At 41.0% G+C, this 21,837-nt stretch overlaps 1 protein-coding gene across 1 annotated transcript in view; it reads left to right on the forward strand.

Moving 5' to 3' along the window:
- LOC128657385 (gastrula zinc finger protein XlCGF57.1-like) overlaps nt 1-21,837 on the forward strand; it is a 138,817-nt gene that overhangs the window by 75,542 nt on the left and 41,438 nt on the right. The window lies entirely within an intron of this gene.

Raw genomic sequence — 21,837 nt, forward strand, 5'->3', positions numbered from 1 at the left:
CCAATTATATTTTCTCAGATGGTTACACAGAAGATATTAGTGTGTAGCACAAATTTAAATAATTATTTAGAATATTGTTATATTTTTAGAATTTACCTGTCATGAAGACCCCATTGCTAAAAATTACCGCATCTGGTAGCGCTGGGTACGTTTTCCCTAATGCAACACTGTGCTAAGAAAATCAGGAATTACAAGTGAAGTGAAAGGTTAAAAAGGATTAACCAGAGAATCTTAACGTAGCTGCCTTTTTTAGCACAGGGTTCCATTTTTATGAATGGACAGTACAGGGTTCACTAATATTGCTTATATTACAAATTCTGAAATAGAACTGGAAAATGTAGTGCTCTTGGAGACTTGAATATATGCATAACAAAACACTTGTAAAATATATTAATACACAGTAGTTCTCTCATATGTATACATTAAATGTAAAATAAATGTTTATTATTGAAATGTTTTAACAGTTATTTAAAGAGATATGGTATATGAGAAGTTGCCAGATTGTTAAGGGATGTATGTATGTGTGTGTATATATGCATATATGTATCACAGAAATGGAACACACTCTCAGACCAGACAGGGTACACATCCTAAGTCACTGTAAACTCTACAGCCCTAAAGACTGACAGACAGCTGTACTGTTCCCAGCAACTTAGGCAGGTAACCCCTGAGTGGCCTGGGTGACAGGCTTATAGGGAAAGTTACAAAAATTGGATATAAATGTATCCCAGATATATATCTAGGATCAAACGGGTGAAACACAAACCACTCTACAAGTATCCCAACAGTGACAATCCTATGTGCTCACTGGTGGGCTGTGCTCAATGCTAGTATAATATAAGTATAGGAGAAAAAAGAAAGAAAAATAATCATTATATAAGAACACTAATACATATAAGTAATCAGAGTGTGTGTATACAATAATAATTAGCCACTCATGGCACCGGCCACTCGACTAAGCACGATTTTAAAGGTAGGTCAGCCAATCATTCAGTAGGTGGGCTCACATGTACGTCACTGTCAGGGTGCCAGGAATCAGACTGAGACGAGAAGTGCAAAAATAATCACACCTTTATTCATAGCAAAAAATAATAAAAAGTCCACAAGTCAAATAACAAGCCAGGAGTCAAAACCAGAGCTGGTAGTCAGACGAGCCGAGTCAGGAGCCAAAGTAAATAGTCAGACGAGCCGGAATCAGGAACAAGGAAAACAGCAGAGTCAGGAACAAGCCAGGGATCAGGAACCAGGAAGGACGTCAGGCAGCCAGGTAATACACAGGAACTCTCACAAACAGGTCTGAGACAAAGCAAAGGCAAAGCATACTGAACAGAGGCCCTTTAAATAATAAGTGATTACATCACAATTCTGAGACTGCATCCTGTCTCACATGGATGATGCACACCAGTCTGGCCATAAAAGGAAGTGTAGGAAATGAGCAGCATCCCCCACAATGCACCATAGTCAGGAAGAGAGGTGAGTATAATGGCTGCCAGCAGCACATGGCAAACAACAGGGAAAAAAACCCTGACAGTCACTATGTAAGTAATGATCTAAAGCTCCATGTAGATATCCTAATTTGCAATATTGAATCAGGCTTATGGATACAAGTGGAGACTGTGTATCGCAACGTAAAAATGCATTAGCCCCATGTTGTCCATTTCCAACACTTTTATAGATACTCAGCAAGACCGATCGTAATATTGCCCTATTCTTATTTAGTTAGTGGTATTAAACCTTGTCTACCAGCTATATACCCCATCCACATTAAGTAGGTGTACTCACAACTACGTCAGTATATACACATTCGCATGAGGAGAATACACCGCTGTGCATTGTTCGTTCTCATATTCTACGTTCTACTGTTATGTCGGATTTATCGGTAAGAATTGATATTGAGCACAGGACTCTCCATCTGTTGCTTACAGTTTTAGAAACCTGCAGTTCTATATGTGAATTTATAGTTAGTCTATCTCATCTTCACAATAGCGGCTCAGACGATCTTCTATTCAAGTGATTACTTCAGAAGATTCTAGGTTGACAGCGCATAACTTATATTTACATTGATGGATAGTTAGAGCCATTATCAATCTGGCGCATTCACATTAATACAATCCCTCGGGAAAGGAGAAAAGTCATCCTCCATATTCAAATGAATGAGTTATATGAGATTTGCTCATTAAGGGCAAAATGGGTTATTGTTTGAAGCCAGAAAATCAATTTACTTTCTGCTTTAAGCAGAGAATTCTCTTTTTTACCACCTCTAATCCCTAGTTTTATCTTTTGCAGAATCCAACATGTTAATTCTGTTTTGCTATTATGATGATCAAGAAAATGTTTGGCCACTAATGTAATTTTCTTATCCTCAATATCTGTTTTAGCATTTCTGATGTTACACAGAGGTTCAACCAATCCTTCAATTCCCTTGACATTCGAATGTAATGTTTCTTTACATGTACATTCTAAACAATAGATTATATTTTTTTGTTCTACAATTAAATCATTAACGTACCATTCGGAAAGATTGTTAATTCTGTTATATTACATATATATGGAGCATATGTACAGGATCTACATGGATAAGTACCCTTCACATTATCCTTCCATTTTGCAACATGTTTTACGAAGTGGCTGTTCAATATCTTACCACGAATTTTAGGAGTTTTTTTCCAGCTTATAGCTACTCTATTACCAATACTTTTAGCCATATCCATATCGGTTTGTAATATATATATATATAAATGTTTGTTAAAAATCTGTATAATTTCCTTATAGGCGTCATCACAAGTGCTCACAAAATCTTACTCTCTGTCCGAACCCTTCCTCCTTTTGATCTGTAGAAGTTTAGACCTTGGTGTATGTAGGGCTCTGTGATAGGCTTTATACCATTGGCATAACCTCTCTCTTTTTTAATCTCCTCATCATTGGTTTACCTCTTTCTTTAAACACATTTATGTCTGAACAATTTCTGTGGATACGTAAAAATTCCCCAATAGGGATTGCTTGTTTCACACATTTATGATGAGCAGTTTGATATTCCAGTATTGAGTTAGTGGCAGTGTCTTTATGATATAAATCTGATTTAATCTTGCCACACATATCTCTAGAAATGGTTAAGTCTAAGAAATTAATTTGTTCAAAGCTTTCATATGTCAATTTCAAATTGATTTAATTGCAGTTACGGACTTTCATGAACTGTTTAAACAGATTAGGGCCACCTCTCCACATAATAAAAATATCATCGGGGGCGTGTCCGGGCTATGGTCTAAGATGGCTGCTAAACTGGGAGCTCTGTAGCATTGAGTTACATTCCGCCTGTAATCTGGAGTTTAAATAGCCATCCAGCAAAAATTCATGTACCAAGATACAGAGGAAACTTAGCTAAATGGAATCATATAGAAATCTTCTCTGAGTTTTGATGCCATGTATAAGTGTAAAGTACCAATAGCTTGGAAAGAATCTCATATGAAATTGATTAATAATTTCTATCTCTCACCGTGGAAAATTTCTAGATTTTATCCTTCTTTAATTAATCAATGTCCGCGATGTGCGCATGGCAAGGCACATTTACTCCATATGTTTTGGACATGCCCTAAAGTCAGACAATTGTGGGTGAAAATTATTTTTTGGTTTAATAAACGATACAAAGTAACAATAGCGTTAGCCGCGATAGATGTTTTCTTTCTCTTCTTGACAAATGATGTTATTAACTATAATACTATAAACAGTTTAAATACAATTATGTTAGCAGTTAGACACTGTATTTTGAAAAACTGGAAAGCTAAGAAGGTGCCCGGTCTAGCTATGGTCTTTAAAATATTACAAAATCAATTGGTGTTCGAATCATACCATCTTTACGATGCTGCAGAGAAAAAAATTCAGAAATTCTTGTGGAAGTGGTCTCCGGTTATATTATCTTATCCTACCTCATTACAAAGGTTGATTCTCTCCCCCTTCCTATCATGTTTGAGTTTTGCGGAATTGACTCTATTGAATGTCTTTCCGCATAGCTGGTTGGAGCAGCCCGGTGGGGAGGGTCGGGCGGGGGCGCCGTAGTGGTGGTGGGGGGGGGGGGGGGGAGAGGGGGAAAATAATTTTTTTGTTTGTTTTCTTCCTTTTTTTTTTTATGTTTTGGAGTTCTATGTGGAGGTATTTATAATGAATATAGGGATGAAGTGGGAGCTGTTTCTCCTGTTAAGTGTGGTCAGTCCACGGGTCATCATTACTTCTGGGATATTAACTCCTCCCCAACAGGAAGTGCAAGAGGATTCACCCAGCAGAGCTGCTATATAGCTCCTCCCCTCTACGTCACCTCCAGTCATTCTCTTGCATCCAACGAATAGATAGGATGTGTGAGAGGACTGTGGTGATTATACTTAGTTTTATACCTTCAATCAAAAGTTTGTTATTTTATAATAGCACCGGAGTGTGTTATTCCTTCTCTGGTAGAATTTGAAGAAGAATCTACCTGAGTTTTTTCTATGATTTTAGCCGGCGTAGTTAAGATCATATTGCTGTTTCTCGGCCATCTGAGGAGAGGTAAACTTCAGATCAGGGGACAGCGGGCAGATTAATCTGCAAAGAGGTATGTAGCAATTGATGAGAAAATTCTGCCATATCGATATAATGTAAACTCAGCCTTAAATGCAGTAGCAGCAACTGGTATCAGGCTGTCATGTATGTATATTTTACACTTCAGTATTCTGGGGAATGGCACTTCACTGGAATTATACTGTATGCATAAGACTTTAGCCTAATTTGCAGGGACTAGCAACAGGCTTTTTAATAACACTTAATTTATTTTATGTTAAACGTTTTTTGCTGGCATGTAAAATCGTTTCATTTTCTGAGGTACTGGGTGAAAAAATGTTTTGGGCACTATTTTTTTCCACTTGGCAGTCGTTTTATTTAATTTATGACAGTTTACTGATCTCTCTCACTGTTGTGTGTGAGGGGGAGGGGCCTTTTTTTGGCGCTTTTGCTACGCATCAAAAAATTCAGTCAGAAGTTTATTGTATTCCCTGCATGATCCGGTTCATCTCTACAGAACTCAGGGGTCTTCAAAACTTGTTTTGAGGGAGGTAATCACTCACAGCAGAGCTGTGAGATTGTAGTTGACTGTGATAAAAAACGTTTATTTCTGTAATTTTTTTTCTGCTATCAGGGTTAGTTATCCTTTGCTAATGGGAGCAAACCTTTGCTAAAATTGTGTTTTTTACAAAGATTTGATGCTATAACTTTTCAGTTTATTAACTTTCAACTGTCATAACTCTTTCTGTGCTTCTTATAAGCACAGTACGTTTTCATATTATAGTAAATTACTTGAAAAGTATTTCCAAGTTGCTAGTTTATTTGCTAGTGTGTTAAACATGTCTGATTCAGAGGAAGAGATCTGTGTTATATGTGCTAAAGCCAAAGTGGAGCCCAATAGAAATTTATGTACTAACTGCATTGATGCTACTTTAAATAAAAGTCAATCTGTACAAATTGAACATATTTCACCAAACAACGAGGGGAGAGTTATGCCGACTAACTTGCCTCACGTGTCAGTACCTGCATCTCCCGCTCGGGAGGTGCGTGATATTGTAGCGCCGAGTACATCTGGGCGGCCATTACAAATCACATTACAGGATATGGCTACTGTTATGACTGAAGTTTTGGCTAAATTACCAGAACTAAGAGGTAAGCGTGATCACTCTGGGGTGAGAACAGAGTGCGCTGATAATATTAGGGCCATGTCAGATACTGCGTCACAACTTGCAGAACATGAGGACGGAGAGCTTCATTCTGCGGGTGACGGTTCTGATCCAAACAGATTGGATTCAGATATTTCAAATTTTAAATTTAAGCTGGAAAACCTCCGTGTATTACTAGGGGAGGTGTTAGCGGCTCTGAACGATTGTAACACAGTTGCAATACCAGAGAAAATGTGTAGGTTGGATAAATATTTTGCGGTACCGTCGAGTACTGACGTTTTTCCTATACCTAAGAGACTTACTGAAATTGTTACTAAGGAGTGGGATAGACCCGCTGTGCCGTTCTCACCCCCTCCGATATTTAGAAAGATGTTTCCAATAGACACCACCACACGGGACTTATGGCAAACGGTCCCTAAGGTGGAGGGAGCAGTTTCTACTTTAGCTAAGCGTACCACTATCCCGGTGGAGGATAGCTGTGCCTTTTCAGATCCAATGGATAAAAAGTTAGAGGGTTACCTTAAGAAAATGTTTGTTCAACAAGGTTTTATATTGCAACCCCTTGCATGCATTGCGCCTGTCACGGCTGCAGCAGCATTTTGGTTTGAGTCTCTGGAAGAGACACTTGAATCAGCTCCATTAGATGAGATTACACACAAGCTTAAAGCCCTTAAGTTAGCTAACTCATTTATTTCAGATGCCGTAGTACATTTAACTAAGCTTACGGCTAAGAATTCCGGATTCGCCATTCAGGCGCGCAGAGCACTGTGGCTAAAATCCTGGTCAGCTGACGTTACTTCTAAATCTAAATTACTTAATATACCTTTCAAAGGGCAGACCTTATTCGGGCCCGGATTGAAAGAAATTATCGCTGACATTACAGGAGGTAAAGGCCATGCCCTGCCTCAAGACAGAGCCAAACCTAAGGCTAGACAGTCTAATTTTCGTTCCTTTCGTAATTTCAAAGCAGGAGCAGCATCAACTTCCTCTGCACCAAAACAGGAAGGAGCTGTTGCTCGCTACAGACAAGGCTGGAGACCTAACCAGTCCTGGAACAAGGGCAAGCAGGCCAGGAAACCTGCTGCTGCCCCTAAGACAGCATGAATTGAGGGCCCCCGATCCGGGAACGGATCTAGTGGGGGGCAGACTTTCTCTCTTCGCCCAGGCTTGGGCAAGAGATGTCCAGGATCCCTGGGCGTTAGAGATCATATCTCAGGGATACCTTCTGGACTTCAAATTCTCTCCCCCAAGAGGGAGATTTCATCTGTCAAGGTTGTCAACAAACCAAATTAAGAAAGAGGCGTTTCTACGCTGCGTACAAGACCTTTTATTAATGGGAGTAATCCATCCGGTTCCACGGTCGGAACAAGGACAAGGGTTTTACTCAAATCTGTTTGTGGTTCCCAAAAAAGAGGGAACTTTCAGGCCAATCTTGGATTTAAAGATCCTAAACAAATTCCTAAGAGTTCCATCGTTCAAAATGGAAACTATTCGGACAATTTTACCCATGATCCAAAAGGGTCAGTACATGACCACAGTGGATTTAAAGGATGCTTACCTTCACATACCGATTCACAAAGATCATTACCGGTATCTAAGGTTTGCCTTTCTAGACAGGCATTACCAGTTTGTAGCTCTTCCATTCGGATTGGCTACGGCTCCAAGAATCTTCACAAAGGTTCTGGGTGCTCTTCTGGCGGTACTAAGACCGCGAGGAATTTCGGTAGCTCCGTACCTAGACGACATTCTGATACAAGCTTCAAGCTTTCAAACTGCCAAGTCTCATACAGAGTTAGTACTGGCATTTCTAAGGTCGCATGGATGGAAGGTGAACGAAAAGAAGAGTTCTCTCTTTCCACTCACAAGAGTTCTCTTCTTGGGGACTCTTATAGATTCTGTAGAAATGAAAATTTACCTGACAGAAGACAGGTTAACAAAGCTTCAAAATGCATGCCGTGTCCTTCATTCCATTCAACACCCGTCAGTGGCTCAATGCATGGAGGTAATCGGCTTAATGGTAGCGGCAATGGACATAGTACCCTTTGCACGCCTACACCTCAGACCGCTGCAATTGTGCATGCTAAGTCAGTGGAATGGGGATTACTCAGACTTGTCCCCTTCTCTGAATCTGGATCAAGAGACCAGAAATTCTCTTCTATGGTGGCTTTCTCGGCCACATCTGTCCAGGGGGATGCCATTCAGCAGGCTGGACTGGACAATTGTAACAACAGACGCCAGCCTACTAGGTTGGGGCGCTGTCTGGAATTCTCTGAAGGCTCAGGGACAATGGAATCAGGAGGAGAGTCTCCTACCAATAAACATTCTGGAATTGAGAGCAGTTCTCAATGCCCTTTTGGCTTGGCCCCAGTTGACAACTCGGGGGTTCATCAGGTTTCAGTCGGACAACATCACGACTGTAGCCTACATCAACCATCAGGGAGGGACAAGAAGCTCCCTAGCAATGATGGAAGTATCAAAGATAATTCGCTGGGCAGAGTCTCACTCTTGCCACCTGTCAGCAATCCACATCCCGGGAGTGGAGAACTGGGAGGCAGATTTTTTAAGTCGTCAGACTTTTCATCCGGGGAGTGGGAACTTCATCCGGAGGTCTTTGCCCAAATACTTCGACATTGGGGCAAACCAGAGATAGATCTCATGGCGTCTCGACAGAACGCCAAGCTTCCTCGTTACGGGTCCAGATCCAGGGATCCGGGAGCGGTTCTGATAGATGCTTTGACAGCACCTTGGACCTTCGGGATGGCTTATGTGTTTCCACCCTTCCCGATGCTTCCTCGATTGATTGCCAGAATCAAACAGGAGAGAGCATCAGTGATTCTAATAGCGCCTGCATGGCCACGCAGGACTTGGTATGCAGATCTGGTGGACATGTCATCCTGTCCACCTTGGTCTCTACCTCTGAAACAGGACCTTCTGATACAGGGTCCCTTCAAACATCAAAATCTAATTTCTCTGAAGCTGACTGCTTGGAAATTGAACGCTTGATTTTATCAAAACGTGGTTTTTCTGAGTCAGTTATTGATACCTTAATACAGGCTAGGAAGCCTGTTACCAGAAAGATTTACCATAAGATATGGCGCAAATACTTATATTGGTGCGAATCCAACAGTTACTCATGGAGTAAGGTTAGGATTCCGAGGATATTGTCTTTTCTACAAGAAGGTTTGGAAAAGGGTTTATCCGCTAGTTCCTTAAAGGGACAGATTTCAGCTCTGTCCATTCTTTAACACAAACGTCTGTCAGAAGTTCCGGACGTTCAAGCTTTTTGTCAGGCTTTAACTAGGATCAAGCCTGTGTTTAAAACTGTTGCTCCGCCATGGAGTTTGAACTTAGTTCTTAATGTTTTACAGGGTGTTCCGTTTGAACCCCTTCATTCCATAGATATTAAGCTGTTATCTTGGAAAGTTCTATTTTTAATGGCGATTTCCTCGGCTCGAAGAGTCTCTGAGTTATCTGCCTTACATTGTGATTCTCCTTATCTGATTTTTCATTCAGACAAGGTAGTTCTGCGTACTAAACCTGGGTTCCTACCTAAGGTGGTCACTAACAGGAATATCAATCAAGAGATTGTGGTTCCATCTTTGTGTCCTAATCCTTCTTCGAAGAAGGAACGTCTGCTACACAATCTAGATGTAGTCCGTGCCCTGAAATTTTATCTACAGGCAACTAAGGATTTTCGACAAACGTCTTCCCTGTTTGTCGTTTATTCTGGTCAGAGGAGAGGTCAAAAAGCTTCGGCTACCTCTCTCTCTTTTTGGCTTCGTAGCATAATACGGTTAGCCTATGAGACTGCTGGACAGCAGCCTCCTGAAAGAATTACAGCACATTCCACTAGAGCTGTGGCTTCCACTTGGGCCTTTAAGAATGAGGCTTCTGTTGAACAGATTTGCAAGGCTGCAACTTGGTCTTCTCTTCATACTTTTTCCAAATTTTACAAATTTGACACTTTTGCTTCTTCGGAGGCTGTTTTTGGGAGAAAGGTTCTTCAGGCAGTGGTTCCTTCCGTATAAAGAGCCTGCCTGTCCCTCCCGTCATCCGTGTACTTTAGCTTTGGTATTGGTATCCCAGAAGTAATGATGACCCGTGGACTGACCACACTTAACAGGAGAAAACAAAATTTATGCTTACCTGATAAATTCCTTTCTCCTGTAGTGTGGTCAGTCCACAGCCCGCCCTGTTTTTTACGGCAGGTAAATATTTTTTAAATTATACTCCAGTCACCACTACACCCTTTGGCTTCTCCTTTCTCGTTGGTCCTTGGTCGAATGACTGGAGGTGACGTAGAGGGGAGGAGCTATATAGCAGCTCTGCTGGGTGAATCCTCTTGCACTTCCTGTTGGGGAGGAGTTAATATCCCAGAAGTAATGATGACCCGTGGACTGACCACACTACAGGAGAAAGGAATTTATCAGGTAAGCATAAATTTTGTTTTCTCCTCTAAATCATTGATGATGTGGGAGCTGCGTCTCCACCAAATATTTTTTTTCTTTGTGATTTCTATGCTTGATTTTTTTCTTATTGTTTTTTGAGTTTATTGCAGGTTTGAAAAAATCTGCTGTGCCTCGAATATTCGATTCGTTCGCCTCATGGAAATTGCAGGGGCTCAGGGCACAGAAGAGGATAAAGCAGAGTCCAATATGCCCGGGAAGATGAAGTGCGGCTTACAGCATGGGGTCACGCAAGTGACTAATTGTTGCGCTTCCCCTGAAATTGGTTATGCACAGTGCTGGGCACTTAAGTCGGGGGAGATAGGTGCTGAGACACAAAATAGCATGGGTCTTGCGCTGTTGTGTGGACCTACTTACTTAAAGGCTGAGTCTCCTCGCTTACTATCTATGCTACAACCAGATACGGGACCATTCGCAGCTGAACCTCAACCTACCGCACTGGATCCTGAACTGAGCGCAGATCAGGCTGCTTCTTCTCAGAGGGAGCAGCTGCAAAACTACACTGTGCAGGAGCGCGAAATGAGAGCTGACAAAGAGCCAGTTTTTCTGCAGGATGGCGATGCTACCCTCTCCGTGAGTGGAGATCATACAAATGTGACATCAAATAGATCCTCCCTACCTATGGATGGAAACATACTACAATTCTTTGGAACCGGTATCGGACACTATATTTCCTATGTGGGAGCTGTATCCTCTCAGGACTGTCTGCCTTTATATACGGGCGAAAGTAGATTGCTCGGCAGCTTACAAGAGACTGGAGCCCTATACGGAACAGTGAGTCCCGATCCCCTAAATCAGTCCGGATGTATCAGCAAAGTCCTACTACACTAGCGCTTAGGTATTGGATAGATGGAACGATAATTCTATCATGCTGGCCCAGGTTGGAGAGGCCTCTTCACCTTTGGTCCGGTAATGGTGCTACTTTATGCTGGACAGTACGTTAAGAGCCACCAGATAATACTCATATTTCCCAGGATGACCAACCAGAAATCTGATGCTGAGTATTCTATGTTAGAGACTGTACTGTGTTCCTGTTTTTGAGTGACATTCTCGTTTTACATTTGTGGTCTATTGTACTGTACATATATGTGTAGTTAGGGTTGCTATGCTTTGATGGCTGATCTATACTACACCTATCACTGTATTTAACTAATATCTAACCTCTAAAAGTTTGTGGGTATCTTTGGGGGGTGGTTAAAGTGGTGTCCTGAAGATTTAGAGAGCATGTATTTAATATTGTTTTTTCTATGATTGCATGCAACTCTACTCCTTATGCCTCTACAATTATGTTGGGACTTTTTATAATGTTACTCCAGATATGTAGGTGTCCCCTATGTTGTTATGGGTCCAACTGTTTGTTAATATTTTGACAGCGCTAACTAATCTTTCATAAATAGTGGGCTGTCGGCAGCCAAGACAGCACACTAGGTTTACTGTTATAGTTGGCCTGCAGGATTGTTCTTTGGGGCTATTTAACCCTTTATTACTTTATACCCAGTGTTAATAACTCCTCTACAATTATAATCCTACAGGGGGAAGAGTTATTCCTTTTATTTACATACTTAGATTATTGGCTGTTCTCAATTATATTCTATTGGCCTGAGTTAAGATGACAAGGGGAAATTCAAAAGTGTTTTCTATTACATATAAGCCAACTTATTGTGCTTTTACAGAGGCTCAGCCCCAATCTCTCTTATATGTCATTTTCAGAGGTCCAAAAGGTTAATATTACAGAACTGATATTTTTATATTTGCTATCTAAATATAGTGTGTAGGTACCTATAAATTTGCATATATTTTCAATCTTGTAATTTTATTTGAAATGGGTCCTGCAGGGACCTTGATTATATTTCACTTAGTCTACTCCCCTTATTTATATCTACACTCTGTGGTACAAGAGTGGTTAATAACTATTAGTTGGGGTACGCTTAACTTTTTACTTTTCTGTATATTCTAGGGGATACTCTGATACAGGATTATGATATTTAGTAGCGAATTTGCAGGTTCAAAAGTAACCTGCGTCACATAAAAACCCTCAGTTTGGAGAGGTATGTTACTTGGGGCCCAAAAGTAGCCTCTGATGTTAATGAGGGCGAAAAAGAGGGGTGTCCATGGTTTGCTCTTTAAGTATTTCACAAGTGGTTTATTATGTACTATGTGCCTGTAAAAACCTGATGCTGTTTAGGGCCCGAAACTGGCCCTATTTTCCTATTTTCTACTTGATGGTAAAGATAATGCTTGTTTTCACAACCCACGCATAGAGTCTACAAATTATTGTGTTAAGTTACTTATTGCTTATTTGGATAAGTGCTTTAAAGACGCAGCTACCTTTTTAGAGGTCAATGGTTTAATGCCTCCACATAACTGTATAGAAACATATTTACAGATCTAAGTTTGTGGCCTATGCATGGTTTACCAGGGTCTCATAGAGTTTATAAATTATTGTGTTAAGCTGCTTATCTCATATTTTGACAAATGCGCTAAAGCTGCATCTTTTGATGTAAATGTGTATAACTTAACCTTAATGTTTATATAAAATTGCACTAACGCACTGTTTTTTGTTTTTTTACTGCGTTAAGCAGATCTAAAGTATTATATTTTCTTGCTGCTGTCTATGTTGTGGACATATAAGACCTACTTCTTTCCTTTTAGAGCCCTGTTATGAAAACTAGGTCTTATGATTATCACTTGTTGCGTTATTCTTTGTCCATGTTACAATGCTTATATAGAAAAAGAGGTTCCGCTCATGGCCTATTGTACTTCCTATTGCTTAGGACCTCATATTGCTTATAGCTCTAAGACATGCCTATGTATTAGATGCGCAAGACTTGATGTATATAGGCGTGTTGCCATGACAGTATGTGATGTTATCTATGTATGTCATTGCTACCTCAATAAAAACTATTTTGAAAAGTTATTACAACTTTGGGACTGCTGCATGAAAACCCATTAAGAAGATGTCCTCCAGTCAACAAGTGGATATCACTGTTTGGTTTTTTTGCATATTTAATCTTCTGGGACCCTTTACAGAGGCGAGTTGGTGTCGGTTAGACATGGAGTGCAATGGGATTAGTCGCTACTTATTTTGGTTGCAGACTGTATTCTGCAGAGAACCCGGTCAGGGATCACTTGTTCAGCTGTGATATGATAAAAGTAGTAATTTACTACTAATTTACTGTTTACTGTCTAAGACCATTTTGTTTAATGCAGTAGCATATGTAACTGTGGTTAATGTCCTTATTCATTTTCAGATATGGACATATTGCCTTGCAGGTTAAATGCTACTGCAAGAGACAGTCCCAAGGCTATCTAAACTATGCGAGCAGCCACTAGTCTATATCTGTTATACCCTATGTCTGATGTAGTTGACAGTTTAATATGCTTTTCTTTCATGTAATTGGCAAGAGTCCATGAGCTAGTGACGTATGGGATATACAATCCTACCAGGAGGGGCAAAGTTTCCCAAACCTCAAAATGCCTATAAATACACCCCTCATCACACCCACAATTCACTTTTACAAACTTTGCCTTCTATGGAGGTAGTGAAGTAAGTTTGTGCTAAAATTTCTACGTTGATATGCGCTTCTCAGCATTTTGAAGCCCGATTCCTCTCAGAGTACAATGAATGTCAGAAGATATGAAGGGAGTATCACCTATTGAATGCAATGGTTTTCCTCACGGGAGATCTATTTCAAAGGTTCTCTGTTATCGGTTGTAGAGATTCATCTCCTACCTCCCTTTTCAGATCGACGATATACTCTCATATTCCATTACCTCTACTGATAACCGTTTCAGTACTGGTTTGGCTATCTGCTATATGTGGATGGGTGTCTTTTTGTAAGTATGTTTTCATTACTTAAGACACTCTCAGCTATGGTTTGGCACTTTATGTATTTATATAAAGTTCTAACTATATCTATTGTACTTATATTTGCCATGATTCAGGTTTTCAGTTTATTTCCTTTTGCAGACTGTCAGTTTCATATCTGGGAAATGCATTTTTTAGGAAAAATGTATTTCTTACCTGGGTTATAGTCTTTTTTTCAATTGACTGTCATTTTAAATTCTCGGGCAGAATTAGGCTCTCGAGGGCACAAAATGCCAACGTATATTGTGTCATTTTTGACGCAAGATTTTTCTCCTGTTAAGTGTAGTCAGTCCACGGGTCATCCATTACTTATGGGATTATAACTCCTCCCTAACAGGAAGTGCAAGAGGATCACCCAAGCAGAGCTGCTATATAGCTCCTCCCCTCTACGTCATATCCAGTCATTCTCTTGCACCTAACTAAAGATAGGACGTGTGAGAGGACTGTAGTGTGTTAAACTTAGTTTTTATTTCTTCAATCAAAAGTTTGTTATTTTAGACGGCACCGGAGTGTGTTGTTTGTTCTCAGGCAGCATTAGAAGAAGAATCTGCCTGAGTTTTCTATGATCTTAGCGGTCGTAACTAAGATCCACTTGCTGTTCTCGGCCATTCTGAGGAGTGAGGTAACTTCAGAACAGGGGATAGCATGCAGGGCCCACCTGCAAGGAGGTATGTGCAGTAAATTATTTTCTAAGGAATGGAATTGACTGAGAAAATACTGCTAATACCGATGTAATGTAAGTGCAGCCTTAAATGCAGTAGTAGCGACTGGTATCAGGCTGATATGTATGTATGTATACTCTGAGGTATTTCTGGGGAATGGAATTTCACTAAGAAAATACTGTCAATATTAAAGTAATATTTGAGCCTGCACTGCAGTGAAAGCGACTAGCAGCAGGCTTATTAATAACACTTCATAATTTTCAATTTTAAAACGTTTACTGGCATGTTAATCGTTTTTTCTGAGGTACTTGGTGATAAAACTTTATGGGCATGATTTTTACCACATGGCTGTCGTTTTTTTCTGCATAAAAACAGTTTACTGAGCTTCCCCACTGTTGTAATATGTGTGGGAGGGGCCTATTTTAGCGCTTTATTGCGCAGTAAAAATTTAGTCACAGTCTTCCTATTTCTTCCTCCATGATCCAGGACGTCTCTACAGAGCCCAGGGGTCTCCAAAACTAGTTTTGAGGGAGGTAATCAGTCACAGCAGACCTTTGACAGTGTGTTTGACTGTGATAAAAACGTTTATTATTTCAACTGTTATCTGTTTTGGGTATTAAGGGGTTAATCATCCTTTTGCTGGTGGGTGCAATCCTCTGCTAACTTTATACATTTTCTGTTAAAATTTGGTTGTTTTAACATATTTGGTTCATTGTTAATTCAACTGTGTCACATTTTTATGTTTCTTAAAGGCGCAGTAGCGTTTTTTATATAGCTTGTAAATTTATTTAAAAGTTTTTTTCCAAGCTTGCTAGTGTTATTGCTAGTCTGTTTAAACATGTCTGACACAGATGAATCTGTTTGTTCACTATGTTTAAAGGCCAATGTGGAGCCCAATAGAAATTTGTGCACTCAATGTATAGATGTTACTTTGAATAAAAGTCAAACTTTATATGTTAAAAAAATATCACCAGACAACGAGGGGGAAGTTATGCCGACTAACTCTCCTCACGTGTCAGTACCTTCGCCTCCCGCTCAGGAGGTGCGTGATATTGTGGCGCCAAGTACATCAGGGCGGCCCATACAAATCACTTTGCAAGACATGGCTAATGTTATGACTGAAGTACTATCTAAATTGCCAGAATTAAGAGGTAAACGCGATCACTCTGGGGTAAGAACAGAGTGCGCTGATAATAGTAGAGCCATGTCTGATACTGCGTCACAATTTGCAGAACATGAGGACGGAGAGCTTCATTCTGTGGGTGACGGATCTGATCCAAGTAAACTGGTTTCAGAGATTTCAAATTTTAAATTTAAGCTTGAGAACCTCCGTGTATTACTAGGGGAGGTATTAGCGGCTCTGAATGATTGTAACACGGTTGCAATTCCAGAGAAAGTATGTAGGCTGGATAAATATTTTGCGGTACCGGCGTGTACTGACGTTTTTCCTATACCTAAAAGGCTTACAGAAATTGTTAACAAGGAGTGGGATAGACCCGGTGTGCCCTTTTCACCCCCTCCTATATTTAGAAAAATGTTTCCAATAGACGCCACCACACGGGACCTATGGCAGACGGTCCCTAAGGTGGAGGGAGCAGTTTCTACTCTGGCTAAGCGCACCACTATCCCGGTGGAGGATAGCTGTGCTTTTTCAGATCCAATGGATAAAAAGTTAGAGGGTTACCTTAAAAAAATGTTTGTTCAGCAAGGTTTTATATTACAACCCCTTGCATGCATCGCGCCTGTCACTGCTGCGGTGGCATTCTGTTTTGAGTCTCTGGAAGAGACCCTTAGCACAGCTCCATTGGATGAGATTATGAACAAGCTTAAAGCCCTTAAGCTAGCTAATTCATTTATTTCTGATGCCGTAGTACACTTAACCAAACTTACGGCTAAGAACTCCGGATTCGCCATTCAATCGCGCAGAGCGCTGTGGCTTAAATCCTGGTCAGCTGATGTGACTTCTAAATCTAAATTGCTTAATATTCCTTTCAAAGGGCAGACATTATTCGGGCCCGGCTTGAAAGAAATTATCGCTGACATTACTGGAGGTAAGGGCCATGCCCTGCCTCAAGACAGGGCCAAACCAAAGGCTAAACAGTCTAATTTTCATGCCTTTCGTAACTTCAAGGCAGGAGCAGCATCAACTTCCTCCGCTCCAAGACAGGAAGGAACTGTTGCTCGCTACAGACAGGGCTGGAAACCTAACCAGTCCTGGAACAAGGGCAAGCAGGCCAGAAAACCTGCTGCTGCCCCTAAGACAGCATGAAGTGAGGGCCCCCGATCCGGAAACGGATATAGTGGGGGGCAGACTTTCTCTCTTTGCCCAGGCTTGGGCAAGAGATGTCCAGGATCCCTGGGCGTTGGAAATCATATCTCAGGGATATCTTCTGGACTTCAAAGCTTCTCCTCCACAAGGGAGATTTCATCTTTCAAGGTTATCAGCAAACCAGATAAAGAAAGAGGCGTTTCTACGCTGTGTACAAGACCTCTTACTAATGGGAGTGATCCACCCAGTTCCGCGGTCGGAACACGGGCAAGGATTCTATTCAAATCTGTTTGGGGTTCCCAAAAAAGAGGGAACCTTCAGACCAATCTTGGACTTAAAGATCCTAAACAAATTCCTAAGAGTTCCATCGTTCAAAATGGAAACTATTCGAACCATCTTACCCATGATCCAAGAGGGTCAGTACATGACCACAGTGGATTTAAAGGATGCCTACCTTCACATACCGATTCACAAGGATCATTACCGGTATCTAAGATTTGCCTTCCTAGACAGGCATTACCAGTTTGTAGCTCTTCCCTTCGGGTTAGCTACGGCTCCAAGAATCTTTACAAAGGTTCTGGGCTCTCTTCTGGCGGTACTAAGACCGCGAGGCATAGCGGTAGCTCCGTACCTAGACGACATTCTGATACAAGCGTCAAGTTTCCAAACTGCCAAGTCTCATACAGAGTTAGTTCTGGCATTTCTAAGGTCGCATGGGTGGAAGGTGAACGTAGAAAAGAGTTCTCTATGGCCACTCACAAGAGTTCCCTTTCTAGGGACTCTTATAGATTCTGTAGAAATGAAAATTTACCTGACGGAGGACAGGTTATCAAAACTTCTAAATGCTTGCCGTGTCCTTCATTCCATTCAACACCCGTCAGTGGCTCAGTGCATGGAGGTAATCGGCTTAATGGTAGCGGCAATGGACATAGTACCATTTGCGCGCCTGCATCTCAGACCGCTGCAATTGTGCATGCTAAGTCAGTGGAATGGGGATTACTCAGATTTGTCCCCTCTGCTAAATCTGGATCAAGAGACCAGAGATTCTCTTCTATGGTGGCTTTCTCGGCCACATCTGTCCAAGGGGATGCCCTTCCGCAGGCCAGATTGGACGATTGTAACAACAGACGCCAGCCTTCTAGGTTGGGGCGCAGTCTGGAATTCCCTGAAGGCTCAGGGATCATGGACTCAGGAGGAGAGACTCCTTCCAATAAACATTCTGGAATTAAGAGCAATTTTCAATGCTCTTCTGGCTTGGCCTCAGTTAGCAACTCTGAGGTTCATCAGGTTTCAGTCGGACAACATCACGACTGTGGCTTACATCAACCATCAAGGAGGAACAAGGAGTTCCCTAGCGATGATGGAAGTCGCAAAGATAATTCGCTGGGCAGAGTCTCACTCTTGCCACCTGTCAGCGATCCACATCCCAGGCGTGGAGAACTGGGAGGCGGATTTTCTAAGTCGCCAGACCTTTCATCCGGGGGAGTGGGAACTTCATCCGGAGGTGTTTGCCCAACTGCTTCATCATTGGGGCAAACCAGATCTGGATCTCATGGCGTCTCGCCAGAACGCCAAGCTTCCTTGTTACGCATCCAGGTCCAGGGACCCGGGAGCGGTGCTGACAGCACCTTGGGTCTTCAACATGGCTTATGTGTTTCCACCTTTCCCGATGCTTCCTCGATTGATTGCCAGGATCAAACAGGAGAGAGCATCGGTGATTCTAATAGCGCCTGCGTGGCCACGCAGGACCTGGTATGCAGATCTAGTGGACATGTCGTCCTGTCCACCATGGTCTCTGCCTCTGAGACAGGACCTTCTGATTCAGGGTCCTTTCAAACATCCAAATCTAATTTCTCTGAGGCTGACTGCATGGAGATTGAACGCTTGATTCTATCAAAGCGTGGATTCTCGGAGTCAGTGATTGATACCTTAATACAGGCTAGGAAACCTGTTACCAGGAAAATTTACCATAAAATATGGCGTAAATACTTATATTGGTGCGAATCCAAGAGTTACTCATGGAGTAAGGTTAGGATTCCTAGGATATTGTCTTTTCTACAAGAGGGTTTAGAAAAGGGTTTATCTGCTAGTTCGTTAAAGGGACAGATTTCAGCTCTGTCTATCCTTTTACACAAACGTCTGGCAGAAGTTCCAGACGTTCAGGCTTTTTGTCAGGCTTTGGCTAGGATTAAGCCTGTGTTTAAGACTGTTGCTCCGCCGTGGAGCTTAAACTTAGTTCTTAACGTTCTGCAAGGTGTTCCGTTTGAACCCCTTCATTCCATCGATATCAAGCTGTTATCTTGGAAAGTTCTGTTTTTAATGGCTATTTCCTCGGCTCGAAGAGTCTCTGAGTTATCGGCCTTACATTGTGATTCTCCTTATCTGATTTTTCATTCAGACAAGGTAGTTTTGCGTACTAAACCTGGGTTCTTACCTAAGGTAGTCACTAACAAGAATATCAATCAAGAGATTGTTATTCCATCATTGTGCCCTAACCCTTCTTCAAAGAAGGAACGACTTTTGCACAATGTGGACGTCGTCCGTGCCCTGAAATTTTATTTGCAGGCAACTAAAGATTTTCGTCAAACTTCTTCCCTGTTTGTCGTTTATTCTGGACAGAGGAGAGGTCAAAAAGCTTCGGCTACCTCTCTCTCTTTTTGGCTTCGTAGCATAATACGTTTAGCCTATGAGACTGCTGGACAGCAGCCTCCTGAAAGGATTACAGCTCATTGTACTAGAGCTGTGGCTTCCACTTGGGCCTTTAAGAATGAGGCCTCTGTTGAACAGATTTGCAAGGCTGCAACTTGGTCTTCACTTCACACTTTTTCAAAATTTTACAAATTTGACACTTTTGCTTCTTCGGAGGCTGTTTTTGGGAGAAAGGTTCTACAGGCAGTGGTTCCTTCTGTGTAAAGATCCTGCCTGTCCCTCCCGTCATCCGTGTACTTTTAGCTTTGGTATTGGTATCCCATAAGTAATGGATGACCCGTGGACTGACTACACTTAACAGGAGAAAATATAGTTTATGCTTACCTGATAAATTCATTTCTCCTGTAGTGTAGTCAGTCCACGGCCCGCCCTGTTTTTACGGCAGGTCTAAATTTTAATTAAACTCCAGTCACCACTGCACCCTATAGTTTCTCCTTTCTCGTATGGTTTCGGTCGAATGACTGGATATGACGTAGAGGGGAGGAGCTATATAGCAGCTCTGCTTGGGTGATCCTCTTGCACTTCCTATTAGGGAGGAGTTATAATCCCATAAGTAATGGATGACCCGTGGACTGACTACACTACAGGAGAAATTAATTTATCAGGTAAGCATAAATTATATTTTTTGGCGCAAAGTTACGTTCGATGACGCAAATTCGTCACTTCCGGCTTCTTAGTTGACGCCGAGTCCTTCACAAGGTTGCGTCTTCAATGACGCAAGTGTGTCATTTCCGGATGTTGTTAGTGGCAAAACAAAATTTCTGTTTGTGTTGTGCGTCATACTTGGCGCCAAATATTTTCATTATTTAAAACACCATTCCTATATGCCTCTTGCCTTTTTTCTCTATCAGAGGGCTATGCTGTTTGCATTTTTTCCCCATGCCTGAAACTGCCATATAAGGAAATTGATAATTTTGCTTTATATGTTGTTTTTTCTCATTTGCAAGATGTCTTAATCTGATCCTGTCTCAGAAATCAATGTTGGAGCCCTGCTGCCTAATAACAGTTCTACCAAAGCTAAGTGCATTTGTTGTAAACTTATGGAGGTTATATCTCTAGCTGTGGTTTGTAATATTTGTCATGATAAACTTTTACATGCAGATAATGTGTCCATCAGTAATAGTACATTGCATGTTGCTGTTCCTTCAACATCTAATGTACAAGATATACCTGTGAATTTAAAATAATTTATTTCTGATTCTATTCAGAAGGCTTTGTCTGCCATCCCGCCTTCTAATAAACATAAAAGGTCTTTTAAAACTTCTCATAAAGTTGATGAAATTTCAAATGACCAACAACATACTGAATTATCCTCCTCTGATGAGGATCTATCTGATTCAGAAGATCCTTCCTCAGATATTGACACTGACAAATCTACTTATTTAAAATGGAGTATATTCGTTATTTGTTAAAAGAAGTGTTGATTACATTGGATATTGAGGAAACTAGTCCTCTTGATATCCAGACGTTTTTCCAGTTCCTGATGCTATTTCTGATATGATTTCTAAGGAATGGAATAGACCTGGTACTTTTTTTATTCCTTCTTCAAGGTTTAAAAAAATGTATCCTTTGCCAGCAGTTACATTGGAGTTTTGGGAAAAGATCCCCAAAGTTGATGGAGCTATCTCTACTCTTGCTAAACATACTACTATTCCTATGAAAGATAGTACTTCTTTTAAAGATCCTTTAGATAGGAAACTTGAATCTTATCTAAGGAAAGCCTATTTATATTCAGGTCATCTTCTCAGGCCTGCAATTTCTTTGGCTGATGTTGCAGCTGCATCAACTTTTTGGTTGGAAAATTTAGCGCAACAAGAATTGGATTCTGATTTGTCTATCATTGTTCGCTCGCTTCCACATGTTAATCATTTTATTTGTGATGCCATTTTTGATATCATCAAAATTGATGTTAAATCTATGTATTAATCTATTTTAGCTAGAAGAGCTTTGTGGCTTAAATCTTGGAATGCTGACATGACTTTTAAGTCCAGATTGCTATCTCTTTCTTTCCAAGGTAATACGTTATTTGGTTCTCAGTTGGATTCTATTATTTCAACTGTCACTGGGGGGAAGGGAGTTTTTTTGCCTCAGGATAAGAGACCTAAGGGTAAATCTAAATCTTCTAACCGTTTTCGTTACTTTCGACAAAATAAGGAACAGAAACCTAATC

The sequence above is a fragment of the Bombina bombina genome, chromosome 4, assembly GCF_027579735.1.
Source record: "Bombina bombina isolate aBomBom1 chromosome 4, aBomBom1.pri, whole genome shotgun sequence".
Lineage (NCBI taxonomy): Eukaryota > Metazoa > Chordata > Amphibia > Anura > Bombinatoridae > Bombina > Bombina bombina.